This window comes from Vombatus ursinus, unplaced genomic scaffold, assembly GCF_900497805.2.
Source record: "Vombatus ursinus unplaced genomic scaffold, bare-nosed wombat genome assembly UNPS02014945.1, whole genome shotgun sequence".
In the NCBI taxonomy this organism is placed as follows: domain Eukaryota; kingdom Metazoa; phylum Chordata; class Mammalia; order Diprotodontia; family Vombatidae; genus Vombatus; species Vombatus ursinus.
Genome location: NW_020954723.1, coordinates 17,946,206 through 17,960,499, shown reverse-complemented (window position 1 = coordinate 17,960,499; position 14,294 = coordinate 17,946,206). Strand labels below are relative to the sequence as shown.

General features: G+C 35.1%; 1 protein-coding gene across 1 annotated transcript in view; it reads left to right on the top strand.

The window, feature by feature from the left end:
- Positions 1-14,294, top strand: part of NRXN3 (neurexin 3) — a 1,892,810-nt gene that overhangs the window by 1,797,386 nt on the left and 81,130 nt on the right. The window lies entirely within an intron of this gene.

The window sequence follows — 14,294 nt, the reverse complement described above, 5'->3', positions numbered from 1 at the left end:
TTAGATGACATGCCTAGGTTCATATAGCTACTAAATGTCTAAGGATGGATTTGAACTCATATCTTCCTGAAATAGATGTGTATATTTTAAATTATTGAATTGGATAGTTAAGGATCTTGAAGTACTTAAGGATCATCTTTCTGAATATTTCTGTATTTATAATCCTACAGATGTAGAAGGTATGAAAGATTGGTCTAGATGGGAAAGGTCACTAGTTTTAAAGTCAATGGACCGGGGTTGAAATCACAGCTCTTCCACTTACAACTTGCATGACTTTGGGAAATAACCTCTCTGGGCCTCAGTTTCCTCATTTGTAAAATGTAGGGTTGGAGTAAATGACCTCTAAGGTCTATCTTCCAGCTCTAAGTTTATAATCCTCTGATTTAAGAACATATTATGTAAGTTATTTATTTTAATAAATCCATCCTTCCTTGTCTCCTTTCCTCTTTATCTCCCTTCTTATCTTTTCCCTTCCTACCTTCCTTCCTTCTCCTTCTACAATTTTCTTTTCTTATCTTTATGACCAAGTGCAGTTTTGAAAGGTTCCAATTTAGCTAGGTTGTGTTGAACATAAAGAATGTTATTTTGAATATGAGCAGTCCCCTTCAAAATGGTAAGTGATCTCCTTTTTGGGTTAATCTGCAAATGTTAGACACTAAGCCTTCATTTTTCTGTGACTTAATATCCAGCTTTTGTTGTGAGTTTGCCCTGATAACTAACCAGACTATGAACTATGGCTCCCTGAATTCCATTCAAGTGGTTGGCACATTGCTGAGGAAGCAAGATTTATTGGGGGACAGGGAGCGATGAGAGTGCTCAGTGGCTAGGGCAGGAAATGTGGCCAGATGAATAGCAATTTATGTAATGTACTTGAGAGGTGGCAGGGAGCCAGTGAAGGGAACTTAATGAGCTGACATCTGTCAGCAACTTTGCAGCGTCTGGTTTTAGGATTCACTTCCCTCATTCACATGTTTCATGGAAGCTAGAGAAGAGACTCAACACCAAGGAAGTGTAAGTGAGTTATTTAGTTACAGCTCAAGAATCAGGCCTATGCCACTACTAAGGAAGAAATTTAATAAATCTGGTTGATTCTACTAGTAACCACTTAATAGGACTTGGAGAGAATGAAGAAGTATTTTTTATCATCCTTGGGGCTGATAGTTAATTTAGTTGTTTAGGTCATTGGCTGCAAACTAAGGGAAAGTTCTGCTCATGCTCTCTGCAGCATTTCCTAGTCCAGGCTTAAATACCTGAAATATGTTTGTTTTTTTTCCTTTTGTTTCCTTCAGCTGGGCCCTCACTACTGCTTGGCAATGCTTCTACTCATTCTTATTTTTTCCTTACATCAGCTGTTCCCAAACTGTTCCATCTTGCTTCAGCCCCCAATTGCATCTTTTTTTCCCACACTTTCACAATGATTTAGCCTCCTACATAATTGTTGAATTTAATTTAATCCATGTCTAAACTCCTTAAGAAAGCTGTGTAAAACTGATGCTTCCACTTCCTTTCCTTTCCTAGGTACCTTTATTGAATACCTTTTCTAAGAAGGAATACCTTTTCAGGGATTAACATAACCTTAGCTGTTTTCAATATTAGATATGAGCCATGTTTTAGTTTGTTCATGAAACTGGGGCCATAAATAGCCAAAGAGCCTTGGAGAAATCTAGTGCCCTTAATCTTTGAGTTCAGGCCATTACAAGAATGATCCTTAAGTACTTCAAGATCCTTAACTATCCAATTCAATAATTTAAAATATACACATCTATTTCAGGAAGATAGAGAGGCCAGCTCTCTATTTATTATATTTTATTGCCTCTTATCTATTTAAAACCACATATAATTGTCATGAGTATGGCTCCATTCACAATTTTAAAAGTTTTCAAAATTCTCTGAAAGCCTAATAACTGATAACTGTAGCTACATTTATTTGTTTTTTTCCCCTGCTCTGGGCAAAAGAAATAAGCCACATAGAAATATAGTTGTGAAAGATAAACAGAAAATAGTGATTTTGATTTTTCTAATAATAAATGGCACATGCTGCTTCTTACCCTTACAAGTATGTCTGTGGAAGACCTGAATTCAAATCCCACCTTAGACACTTTGTGTCTATGTAAGGGCAAATTAATTAAACTTTCTCAGTCTCAGTTTTCTCATCTGTAAAGTGATGATCATAAGATCACCTACCTCCTAAAGTTGTTGTGAGGATCAAATGAGATAACAAAAATAGTATTTTGCAAATCTTAAAGCACATATGAATGCTGGCTATTACTACTACTTCTATGTTGACATTTCTAGAAATTTTGTTTTTGTTTCTTGTATTTTTTTTTTAAAGAAATGGCTTGATTTTGTTTTCATTTTGCCCTCTGGTTCTCATATATCTATTTTTTTCTAAGTGATTTCTTGAAATATAGTACCTATGTTTTTAGTTTGATAATGTCTTTTTTTGTATTCCAATGACTCCTACATGATCTCTCTTCAAACCATTTTCTAAGTTGTTTTCAATATTTGATAACTAATATTTTCTTCTATTTAAAAAAATCTTTTGGCTTTGTTTTAATATTTCTTACTTCATGGAGCTGTTGAGTTCACTTTGCTCAATTCTATTTTTCAGGGACTTTACTAATTGGGTAAGGATTTCCACCTTCTACTCTAAGTTATATATTTGTCCTCTACTATTTTTCCTCCAGAACTCTTATTTTTTTTTGTCTCTTGCTTCAAATCTTCCAGATAATCTTGTAGTCCTTATGTCCAAGTCTTTTTTCTCCCTCAGAGATTCTACTTGAAGTTTTATGCAATTATTTTCTTCTTATGGGTTTGTTGTTCACTTGTTTCAGTCATGTCCACTCTTTGTGACCCCATTTGGGGTTTACTGGGCAAAGATATTGAAGTGATTCACCATTTCCTTCTCCAGTTCATTTTACAGATGAAGAAACTGAGGCAAACAGGTTTAAGTGACTTGCTCACAGTCACAGAGCTAGTAAGCATCTGAAGACAGATTTGAACTTGTGTTCATGATTCCACGTCTAGCACTCTATTCACTATATATATGAATATATGTGTGTATAATTTTTAATTCCTTCAATGACCTTCTTGTCTTTGTCTTTTCTTTTTTTTTTGCAAACTCACTGACAGACTTTTTTCTCCTCCCCCTCACACTCCCATGCTGATAAAAAAAAAACAACAACAACACCACCTGGTAGCAAATATGCACATTCAAGAAAAAGAGAAAACAAATTGGTCAGTCCAAAAACATATGCCTCATTATACATCTTAAGTCTACCATTTCTCTTTCAGGAATTGAGAAGGCAAGCTTTATCATTGGTCCTCTGAAACAGAGCAAAGTTGTTTTTCTTAACGATGTTGGTATTATTGTGTGAATTGTTTTCCTGATTCTTCCAACTTTACTCTGTATCAATTCCTCTAAGTTGTGTCAGTTTTCTCTAAAACCATCCTTTCATAATTACCTAACCTTCAATAATATTCCATTACTTTCATGTACCATAATTTGTTTAGCCATTCTTTAATTGATGGGCACCTTTTCAGTATCCAGTTATCTGACATTACAAAAAGAGCTGCTATAAAATTTTTGCTTATATGGGTCATTTTTCTTTTTCCTTTGATCTTTTTGGCACATGGGTCTAGTAGTGGTATCACTGGGTCAAAGGGTATATTCATAGTTTATTTAGTTTTCAAACATTATTCCAAACTGCACCTAGCTACCTTCTTGTGTGTTTACCTCTCAGATATCTCTTAACCCCTATTATTTCTTTACTGTTGAGTGTATTGTTTTGTTTTTAAAATTAAATCTACAACCTCAGTTCTTGATTTGGAACTTTGTAACAGGATCAGAATCAACTTCTTTCCATACTCTTAGATGAATTAGTCTGCCCTCTTTGGGCCTAACCCTGATTTTCTGTGATTGGACCACTGGCTTATGCTTTACTTGGAATGTCCTCTGTTTCATGAACTGGAAGACTTCAGGTCTATAGAGCCAAGGTTCTTAAATGTGGATCCACAAACCCCAGAGGGGTCAGTGAATATATTTCAGGGGAGTCTATGAACTTGGATTGGAAAAATTACCTCTTTATTTCAATGTAATTCATTTCCCTTGTAATCCTTTGTATTTAATTTTATGTATTTAAAAACATTAATCTGAGAAGGGATAAATAGGCTTCACTAGACTACCCAAATAGTACATGACGCACAAAAATATGATAATAACTACTGTTCTAAAGCATCCTCAATCAGAGAATTGTAGATTCCCATTCCCCTTGTCATTCCTCAGTCATTTTAGCATCTCCAGTCAAAGAGTTGACAGGTTTCAGTCTTGTTTATGTGAACTTATTGCTGGCTTCCCTCTTAGGACCTTTCTCTCAGTGCTTACAGCCCTCTGGAAATTTTAGGCTGAATGGGTAAGGTAACTGTTGTTTCCCTTTAAATTCTTTAATCATTATTTGATGTGTTGTTATTTTTTAGATCTTTTCTGGGCTATATATGGGAGAGTTGGACTCTTCTATAAACTTACCCCATTAGATCTTACCCAGAATTCCCTGGAAACATATTTTAATCATGGGATTTTGGTTTCTAATATCCTACATGGGTCCCTCTGTGTTTATCATGTTCCATTTAAGTAGCATTGACAATCAAAGTAGGCTTACATTCATTGACACTTAAGGACTAGGTTGAAGCTTTTCATATCCTTGCCTTCAACCTAACTGGTCATTAACTGGGAAGAAATTCTTGGCCTACAAGGTCATTACTGTTATTAAGTTGGAAAATGTACCAATTGCATTGTTATTTTTTTTTGATGAGTTAAAAGTTAAGCTGCCTGTTGCCATTGAGACAGTGCTTCATGTATAGGACCAGTTATTCCCTGTCACTTGAAGACTAGATAACAACCCCTATGAAGAATGAACTTTATTTTTTTTTCAACCCTCCTTTTGGCTTGCAGGTACACTTCAACCTCACTGTGACACTGTGAACTATAGAGAAACATATGCCAAATGTGTCTTGGGCCCCATGTAAGGAAATTTGAATACTCATTTACACAAATGATACCATTATAAGGTTGTATAATAATCTGATCCCCAAGGAGAACACTAGAACCTAGTTTTGATATAACTCTTTTCCAGAATTGTCTTCTGCGAAGACTATAAAAACTGTCCTTTAATTGCATTGCTCATTGCCTAGGATATATAAACTAATAACATTATTACTATGCATTTCTTGGAAATTGCTACTCTAAGATGCTTTTTTCATTTGACAGAATTTTGCTCATCAAGACTTAAAAAACACTTTGAAATGAAGATGTGAACTCTGAATCTTAGCCCCAATTCAAGATTCAGACCTTTGACCCATGCTTATGCTACTGACAATGTTACTGTTTCTTTAGTCTCTGTCAAACTTTGCTTCCACTCCCTACTCTCTTAAAAGGATAAAACTGAAATTACAGGCTCTCTTACGAGACAATATTTCCACAAAGTCCCATGAAAGTCACACATTAAAGTTACATGAAAATAACAGCCTGAGAGAAAATATTATCTTCCCCATTATCAAAAGGTGTCACCTAAACCCTCCCCAAATATTTCTTCTTTGCAAATGGGATATCTTGTGCAAAGAGATGAGAATGGTTTAATGACTTGAATAATAAAAGTTTGTACCAGATAAACTGGCATTATAAATGTCAAATGTACAACTCCTCCATCTCTTCTTAGTTTTAAGGTTTTATCAGTACTCTTTTTTACATCACCATCTTTTCCCATTATTATTCTATTTTTCTCCCCAATCCCACACTCTGAACCCTCTTTTGTAACAAAAGAATACAGTTAATAAAAATAAATAGATATATTGGACATGACAGATGTGTGCCTTGTTCCATACCTATCGTCTACCAGCACTCTGACTAGAGTGGGAGGGCAGCACGGTTTCCCATCAGAACCCTGAATTCATGATTGGTCATTAGTCATAATCAGAATTTTTTGTATTAATTTCCTTTAAATTAATTCTGGTCATTGTTAGATATAAGTTATGAGGCATATTCCCTTCTCCAGGAAGATGAAAGTGCTAGAGTTAGTTTATTTTTTCTCTAAAGTAAGGAATGTACCTGATAAATGTTACCTCTCACTAGCATTTATGAAGCGCTTAAAAGTTTTTCTTTTAAATATTTGTATTTATATTGATATCTTTAGTCTTTACATCTGTTTTATTTCCAAATATATGCCTCCTCCATCCCCTGTCCTTCTCTGTGTATTCTTATTTATGAAAATTTAAAATTTAAAGTTATATATGATACACTTAGCATGAATTGAACACAGCCTTTGCCACCAGCGGCTGTATTCCTGTTTCCTCCATTCTTTTGCAAGGGATGCTTCAAGGAATTGGGCTTTCTGCCTGTTTTCTTCTGTCTTTACCTGCTCTTCATCTAAAAAGTAGAAATGATTGTTTTGGTCTTTTATCTGATAGATACTGTAAGCTGGTGACTTGACATGAAATCTCTTTTGAAATCACCATCTTTGCCTCTATCCTCACTTCCCCTCAGCACCACCACCCAACCTTTCTAACCTGTCAAAACCAAGGTGTGGAACTTACCAATATATGTTGGCTACCTTGAAAGGGAAGTTATACTTAAAACAGGACTACAAATGATATGTTACATTAGCATGAAGCCACGCCAAGAGCATTTGATCTCTAATCAGAAAAAAAACAACACAAAACACTTTTTTGCTGATTATATTGAGGCTTTTGCTGCTGCTGTTGTTGTTGTTATACTCCTTTGTTTTCTTTTTAATTTTTTTTTTAAATACAGGTAAAGCTCAGATGAGCTCAGTATGTTCCAGATGGTGTTTAAAGCTGCCTAAGTTTCTTTTATATAATTCTCTCTTAGTAAAGTGCATTCCAGCTGAGAACCCAATGGCTGTTAAAACCAAGTTTATGCCTTTTATGTGGGTTTTTTTCTTTTTGGTTATTTCTCTATCTCTCTCTTTCTATCTCTCTCTCTCTCTCTCTCTCTCTGTCCCTCCCTCCCTTCCTCGCTCCCTCCCTCCCTCTCTTTTTCTTTCATATGCACACAAATACATACGAAAATACATGTGACTAGCTGAAATTTAGTCTGCTTAATCAGATCCAAATAAGAAGAAAGTAATTGTGTAGCGCTTTATGAACTGCCTCTGGGGCCAAGTATTTTATTTAGCTGGATATAGTGGATCTCTGCAGGGTAGATTGCTTTAATATTAAGACATAGAGCAGTTTATTTTTTCTTTTTTTATCCACTGGTAAAAATTATTCTCAAGCTTTCACCTATCCCGTAGGCTAGTACTCAATAATGCTATGCAAAAAAAAAATTTATCAGTGATATAAGAATGCACATGTTTGTTCAGGCTACAATGTTCTTAGCATTATCAATAGTGGAATTTTGCTCAGTAAGACTTTTAATGTAAAATCCAGGCATCCATTTTTGGAATACAAATGAAATATGCTTTTATTTGTGTGTATATTTATATATGCTTTTATTTATATCTTCTACCATGAGGAAACTGAAACTGAGATTCAGAAAGGTTAGAGTGACAAGACTGAAGCCCGTCCATACTAGTTATTAGCGAAACCTAAGACTGGGTTTTTACTTTAGGTAGTTTATCCAATAGTTAGGATGAGTCTGTATTGAGTTGTGTATACTTTTTTCTATGACGCCACCCTTAGCCTACTTCTTTGACATGTACCCTAATGCTCCAAACAAATTAGGTTACCTATTGTTTCCTACCCAAGTACTTGTTTTTCCTAGTCATTCTGGCCATTTGTAATGACCTCCTCTCCTGTTTCCATCATCAATCTTCCAAGGAAAAAATCAATATGATTCTTCTTCCATGAAGCCCTTCCTGATTGTCCAAACTAAAAGAAATTTATTCCTCCCCTGGACTTACATAACCCTTTGATTTTACCTATCTTGTCACATTCATTATATTTTTCTTGGTATTATTTTGTATACTTGAAACTATTCTTTATATATTGTTTTACATGACCTGCATTTCCTAAAATACCTCCTCCTCCCAGAGTAACCCCTTATAACAAAGAATAAAAAGAAGGAAAAAAAATCAGTTCAGCAAAACTGATTGACACATTCATCAAATCTGACATCATGTGTAGTTTTCTATACTCATATTCCTCTCCAAAGAAAAGTTAGGTGAATTCTTATATTCCTTCTTTGATGCTAAACTTAGGGATTATAATTTCACTGAATTCAGTTTAGATTATTTTGTTGTTCTCATTTACATTGCCATAGTCATCATCTATGTTGTTTTCCTGGTTCTGCTTCCTTTACTTTGCATGATTTCATATAAGTCTTCCCATGTTCCTCTTTATATCACAGTTACCATATCAAGCACACAGGTATTCCTTCATTTTCATTTACCACAGTTTGTTTAACTATTCCTCAATGGATAGACAAATATATTTTGTTTCTGGTTCTTTACCACTAGAAAAAGTGGTACTATGAATATTTTGGTGTATGTGGAGTCTTTTTTTTTTTAAATCATTGAACTCCTTGGGGTAGATGCCTAACAGTAGGGTCTCTTAGTCAAAGGGTATAAAGATTCTATGTGACTTTTATTTTCATGCTAGATTGTAAACTCCTTTAAGGGGTTGTGTTTTATTTATATTTATACAGTGCCTCATGCTTAAGAAATGAAGTTGCTAAGTGGTAAAGTGGTTAGAGTACTGGACCTAGACTCAGGAAGACTCATCTTCCTGAGTTCAAATCTGGCCTCACCTTCACTTGCTGTGTGACACGCTTTGTCAAAGTTTCCTCATCTCTAAAATGAAGTGGGGAAGGAAATTTGCCAAGAAAACCAGAAATGGGGTCATGAAGAGTTGGACACAACTAGAATGTGACTGAACAACAATACTTAAGAAATATTTGCTCATTGAATGTAGAAATGAAGAGGTACCTCTCTGGTTTGAAGGATTTCGTGTTATAATCAGTGACCACTGATGATGATCAGTTCACATGATCAATGAACAGGATGTTTTCCTGTTTAAAGAAACAAATTCCAGTGGAAATTAGGCCCATAACTTAAGTACTAACCAATCTAAATTTTTGTTTTCTAATTAACAAATCCTGAGAAGAAAGCATGTTTCTCTAATTCTTTTATCTTCTCTTCAAAATAATTAGACCTAGAGCTCTCTTTTTGGAGATCTTATTTTTAGTTAGAATCTTTTTTTGAGACTCTCTTTTAAAGAATCAGTTTTAGGTTTTGCTTCTGTCAATACAATAGAGGAAATCCTAGGAACATGGATAGGTGTTTTCAACATCACCAGTTTCATCCCACTTTAGTTACTACTAATATGAAAAAACCTCACCTGGCCACATATATTCTCCGTGTGGAGGTAAATGCAGAATTAGAGCCATGTGGACCTACACATGACAGACCATTAAGAGTCTATTTAATTTATTATGAGTACATGTCTTTAGTGACTCTCTGAGTGAGATAATCCATATTCACTAGCTATAATAAATAAATTAAGAGTCCAGCCTTATGCCTTGGTATGTATTCAGCCTATAAAGGTATTCAAAAAACAACGTATATTTATTTGCATTTAAAGGTGCTTAGAGACTTGCCTTGTGTGTTAATGTGTGCTCTGTGAATAACACCATTTAAATACTATCCCTGTGTATGCATTAATGTGTGCATAGGAGGGAAGAAGACTAGAAGATGATAAACTGTGTTAACAGCACATTGTTCATCCAAGATTTAGCTCAGGAAAGAGCAGTCTCTGTGAATATTCAAAGATAGATGTTTATCTTAATGGACTCAGAGGTACTTATAAACACCATAATTGCTGGAGTCATTTTAAAGGGCATTATTCAGAGCTATTGCACTTACTATTACTTTTTCTTCATATTAAAAAAAATCCACTTAAGGGTTTAAGTGAAATAGTTCTATCATGGCCAAGTAACTATGAGTCCCTCTTGGCCCCTGGACAACTAAATGCTAAGACAATTTGGAATATTAGTTTGCCACAAAAAAGAAAAGGACTTCTTTCTTTTCTAAGATATTTTGCAAATGGCTAGTCCATTTGATATAGTCCTATTTAAAGTTATCCTATTTTATAACTCAACAAATGACATGAATCACTTATAATAGATAGCCCCATAAATCAGTCATTGGTTCCTTCTCCATTGCTTCTGCTTAATAAATATCAAATCATTAAACAAGTATTTATTGAGAAATTAGTGATAGAGAAACAAAAATGAAATGGTCTCTGTCCTTGAGTAACTCACATTTTGTTGAGGGAAACAGCATGCAAGCATATGTGTACATGTATGCATTTATGTATATAACATATATACATATGCCATATATGTATTACATGTTACATATATTGATATGCATGTACATATAAAGTACTTATAAGATAAACATAAAGTGATATTTGGTAATGGAGCACTAACAACTAGTGGACACTAGGCACATAGGTGGCATGGTGGATAGAACACTGGGCCTCAGAATCAGGAAGACCTGAATTTAAAACCAGCCTCAGATACTTATTAGTTATGTGACCCTGGGCAAGTCATTTACTATCTTCCTGCCTCATTTTCCTTAACTGGAAAATAGGAAATCGTACCTTCCTCACAAGGTTGTTGTGAGTATCAAATAAGATAAAATTTATAAATTGCTTAGCAATGTACCTAGCACATGGTAAATGCTTAACAAATTCTTGTACCCATCCCTAACAAATAGGTGGGGTTACAGGGCCAAGAAAGGCCTTAACTAGGAGATAGAATTTGTGTTGAACTTTGAGGGGAAACTACAAGTCTGAAGATTTAGAAGTAAGGAGGGAATTCACTATAGTCATTTAGGAAAGCCCATGCAAAGGCATGGTTATGGAAGAGGGAATACCATGTAGGAGAAACAGCAAATTGACACAGTGGAAACATAGAGCATATAAAGGGAAATGATGTATAATGAGCCTGGAAAGGTATAAGCCAGATCTAGATTGTGAGGGGCTCTAAATGCATAACAGTGGATTTTATACTTTATTCTGAAGCAACTAGAACTACTCTAGGAAGGGATTTACGTAGTCTGACCACTGCCTTAAGAATATTCATTTGACAGTTGTGTGGAGGATAGGTGGGAGAGAGAAGAGTCTTTAATCAGAGAGAATAATTAGGAGGTTTCTTCAATAATCCACATAAGAAGTTATGAGGGTAGTTTGTGTTGTAATTGGAGAGAAGAGTACAGACAGGAGAGATGTACAAAACATAGAATTAATAAGAATTGGCAATTGAATGATTGTTGATGATAAGAACTAAAGTGTTGAGAAAGCCTGGAAGATGGCAAGGATTGTGATGCTTTGCTCAGAAAAAAAAAACAGTTGGGAAGTTAGGAAATTCTGGCTGAGAGATAATGTGTCTTCTTTCACACAGGTTGAATTTTGGAACTCCTAAGGAAATCCAGCTGGAAATTTCTAATAATAGTAAAAAATTATTGACAAAATTAAAATCAAGTGGGAACAGCACTAGGTACCAACCTTTCTTGTTGTTCTTTATGCTATTAGAGTCATCCCAAAAGATGATTTCAGTGAGTCTCTGGAAAATGAAGCCATCACCTCATTGTTTTTATTCAGTTATAAAAATCAGTCATTTTTATATTTCTGTGTAGTAGTCCAGAAAGCACTGAAAATAAAAAAATAATAGCAGTATGCTGACTTCTCATGATATTTCTTTGTGAACCACTCAAAAAAATGAGAAGAATAAGATACAGTGATGATAATGATGATGATAGCAAAAATAACAAATCACATTTATATAGGACTTTAAGTATGGCAGCGTTCAAACTTCATAATATCTCATCTCATTTAATACTGAACAGTTGGTGATGAGCATCTAGATATTAGATTAGAGATTATGGAAAGAGATAAATAGATATAGATTTATTGTATGTACATATATACACATATATATGTCTGGAAATATCTTGCATTAATATGATAATTGAACCATTGTGGACTGGTGAAATCAGTGATACAGGAAAAAGGTGGGGTAGGGAGAGGGAAGGAGGGACATAGAGAAGGAGAAGAGAAGAGGACTCAGGACAAAATATCAGTGGTGGGTTCATAGATTTAGATTTAGAACAGAATTTAGAAGGTATCTAATCCCACTTCATTTTACATATGAGAAAACTGAGGCTTAGATATCTTAAGTGTTATTTCCAAGATCACATTGGAAATAGAGAGTGACAGAGCTAGGATTTGATATCAGGTCCCCTGACTCCAAATCTTCTGCTTTTCTATGAATGTGTGAAATGAATAAATAAATGGAAAGATTTTAAGTGCTTACTCTGTGCCAAGAATTGTTCTAAGTGTTGGGGATACAAATAGATAAAGAGAAATACGCCCTACTATCAGGATTTCACACTCTAATTAGGACATAGAGTAGCCGTAGGAGGATCCATCTGCAGGATATATGGAAAGACCCTGAAGTCCTAAGGATAAAGCAAATGGCTGGATTGTAAGACCCAAGGATTCTTAGGGGAAAAGAGAGAAGCATAAAATAAAGGTGGAATAAGTTAGCAAACATAAAGTAAAACATATGGATTACTAATGAAATCAATTATAATGAAATAGTTATCAATTTTTTTTTTTTTAACATTCATGGACCTCAGGTTAAGAACTCTTCTCCCTAAAAGCAAGGAGAAACCTATGCTACAGCCCTCATGAAATCAATCAAACAAGCATTTATTTAGCATTTAGAATCTGCCAAGCCTTGGTCTAAGATCCAAGGACTCAAAGACAAATGGACCAGACTGTCCTCAAAGAGTTTACAATCTATCAATCACAAAGTTCTGATGTATGGTAACAGGAGAGGGATTCCCTTCCACTTATCCAAATTCTTCACATCTTTTAAGGCCCAGTCCCACATCCTCCATGAACTCTTCCTTGTCTAATCAGACCCTTAGCGATTCCACATTTTCTAACACCTATTGTTCCATGCCAAAGACAATAGCACTAGCTGATATTCTCCTCCAATTACTGTGTAATTGTTTCGGTGTGTAACAAGTGGACTTGATCATTCCTTGAGGTCCAAGATCATATCTTATACTTCATTTTCTCCATCTTGCCTAGCAGAGTGTTGGGTATGAGCTAGGGGAATTTTCAGTAGGTATTAGGTGGATGAGAACTCGAAAGAGGAGGGTTTAATGTCCTGCCCTACCCTTCATCTCCACTCCCCTCATCCCTCTCTATATCTCTTTTAGTTTTTCTCTGACTTTTGTTAAGTCCAAGAAGAATAAAGAATGTGGGATCTTCTAGAAAGGTATTAGAGAAGCTTCTTCATATCATCCCCTGAAAGTAAAAGGTTACCTGCTAAAAGTAAAAGAAAGAAGTCTCTGCGGCTGCTATAAAAATAGAATAGGGCCATAGCGCATTCATCAGTAATGAAAGCACAAAAAAGGAGGCTTCTTAAATTATGAATGTGGCTTCTCTTGTTTATTGCCCAGTAATCCTGTTATATTGATTTCTGTTTATTTCCAATCGCCTAGAATGAAAGACTATGTTGCTTGGATATCTGGATCTTTAAAAGATCGTCGTTAAAGCCACTCTGCTGTACTTAGTTGTTTATTTTTTGCTCAAAGTGACTCTAATCAATAAATATACAAAACAAGATACTTTTCCCTCTGCTCCTAGAAGAAGAGTGGGGAAAAACAGAAAAGCTAAATAAAGATGTCCAGATTAAAAAAAAAAAAGTACCAGCAAATGACATATTGATTTCTTACAAAGAAGCAGTGTAAATTTAAAATCTTCTTCTAACACAGTTTTTAAAGATGACACTGACTCAGCAAAGGAGAATCCTGTTGACTTTTCCTCCACTAGAGCAGGGATTCTGAATCATTCTGTGTGTCATGGACCCTCTTATCCATCTGATAAAAACTATATGCTTTTAAATCCATAAAGTAAAATACATAGGATTACAAATGCTAGTGAAAATAAAGATGTATTTTTCCCATCCAATTTCACAGCCCTCACCCCCACACCATCCCCGGATTAAGAATTGCTACTCTGGAGGGTCCATTTTAAGGAAGAGCTTAGTTCTTCCAGGATCCACTGGTCCTCTTTAGTTCAGAGGCAGAGGCTTCCTCTTCAAGTACAGGTGAGTATATAATAGGCCATGACTCAAGATTTCCCATCTATGGTTTTGAAGGCCATTTATCTACAAAAGAGTTTCAAGAGTCTCAGCTGAAAATACATGTTTATATTATAGATAGATAGATAGATAGATAGATAGATAGATAGATAGATAGATA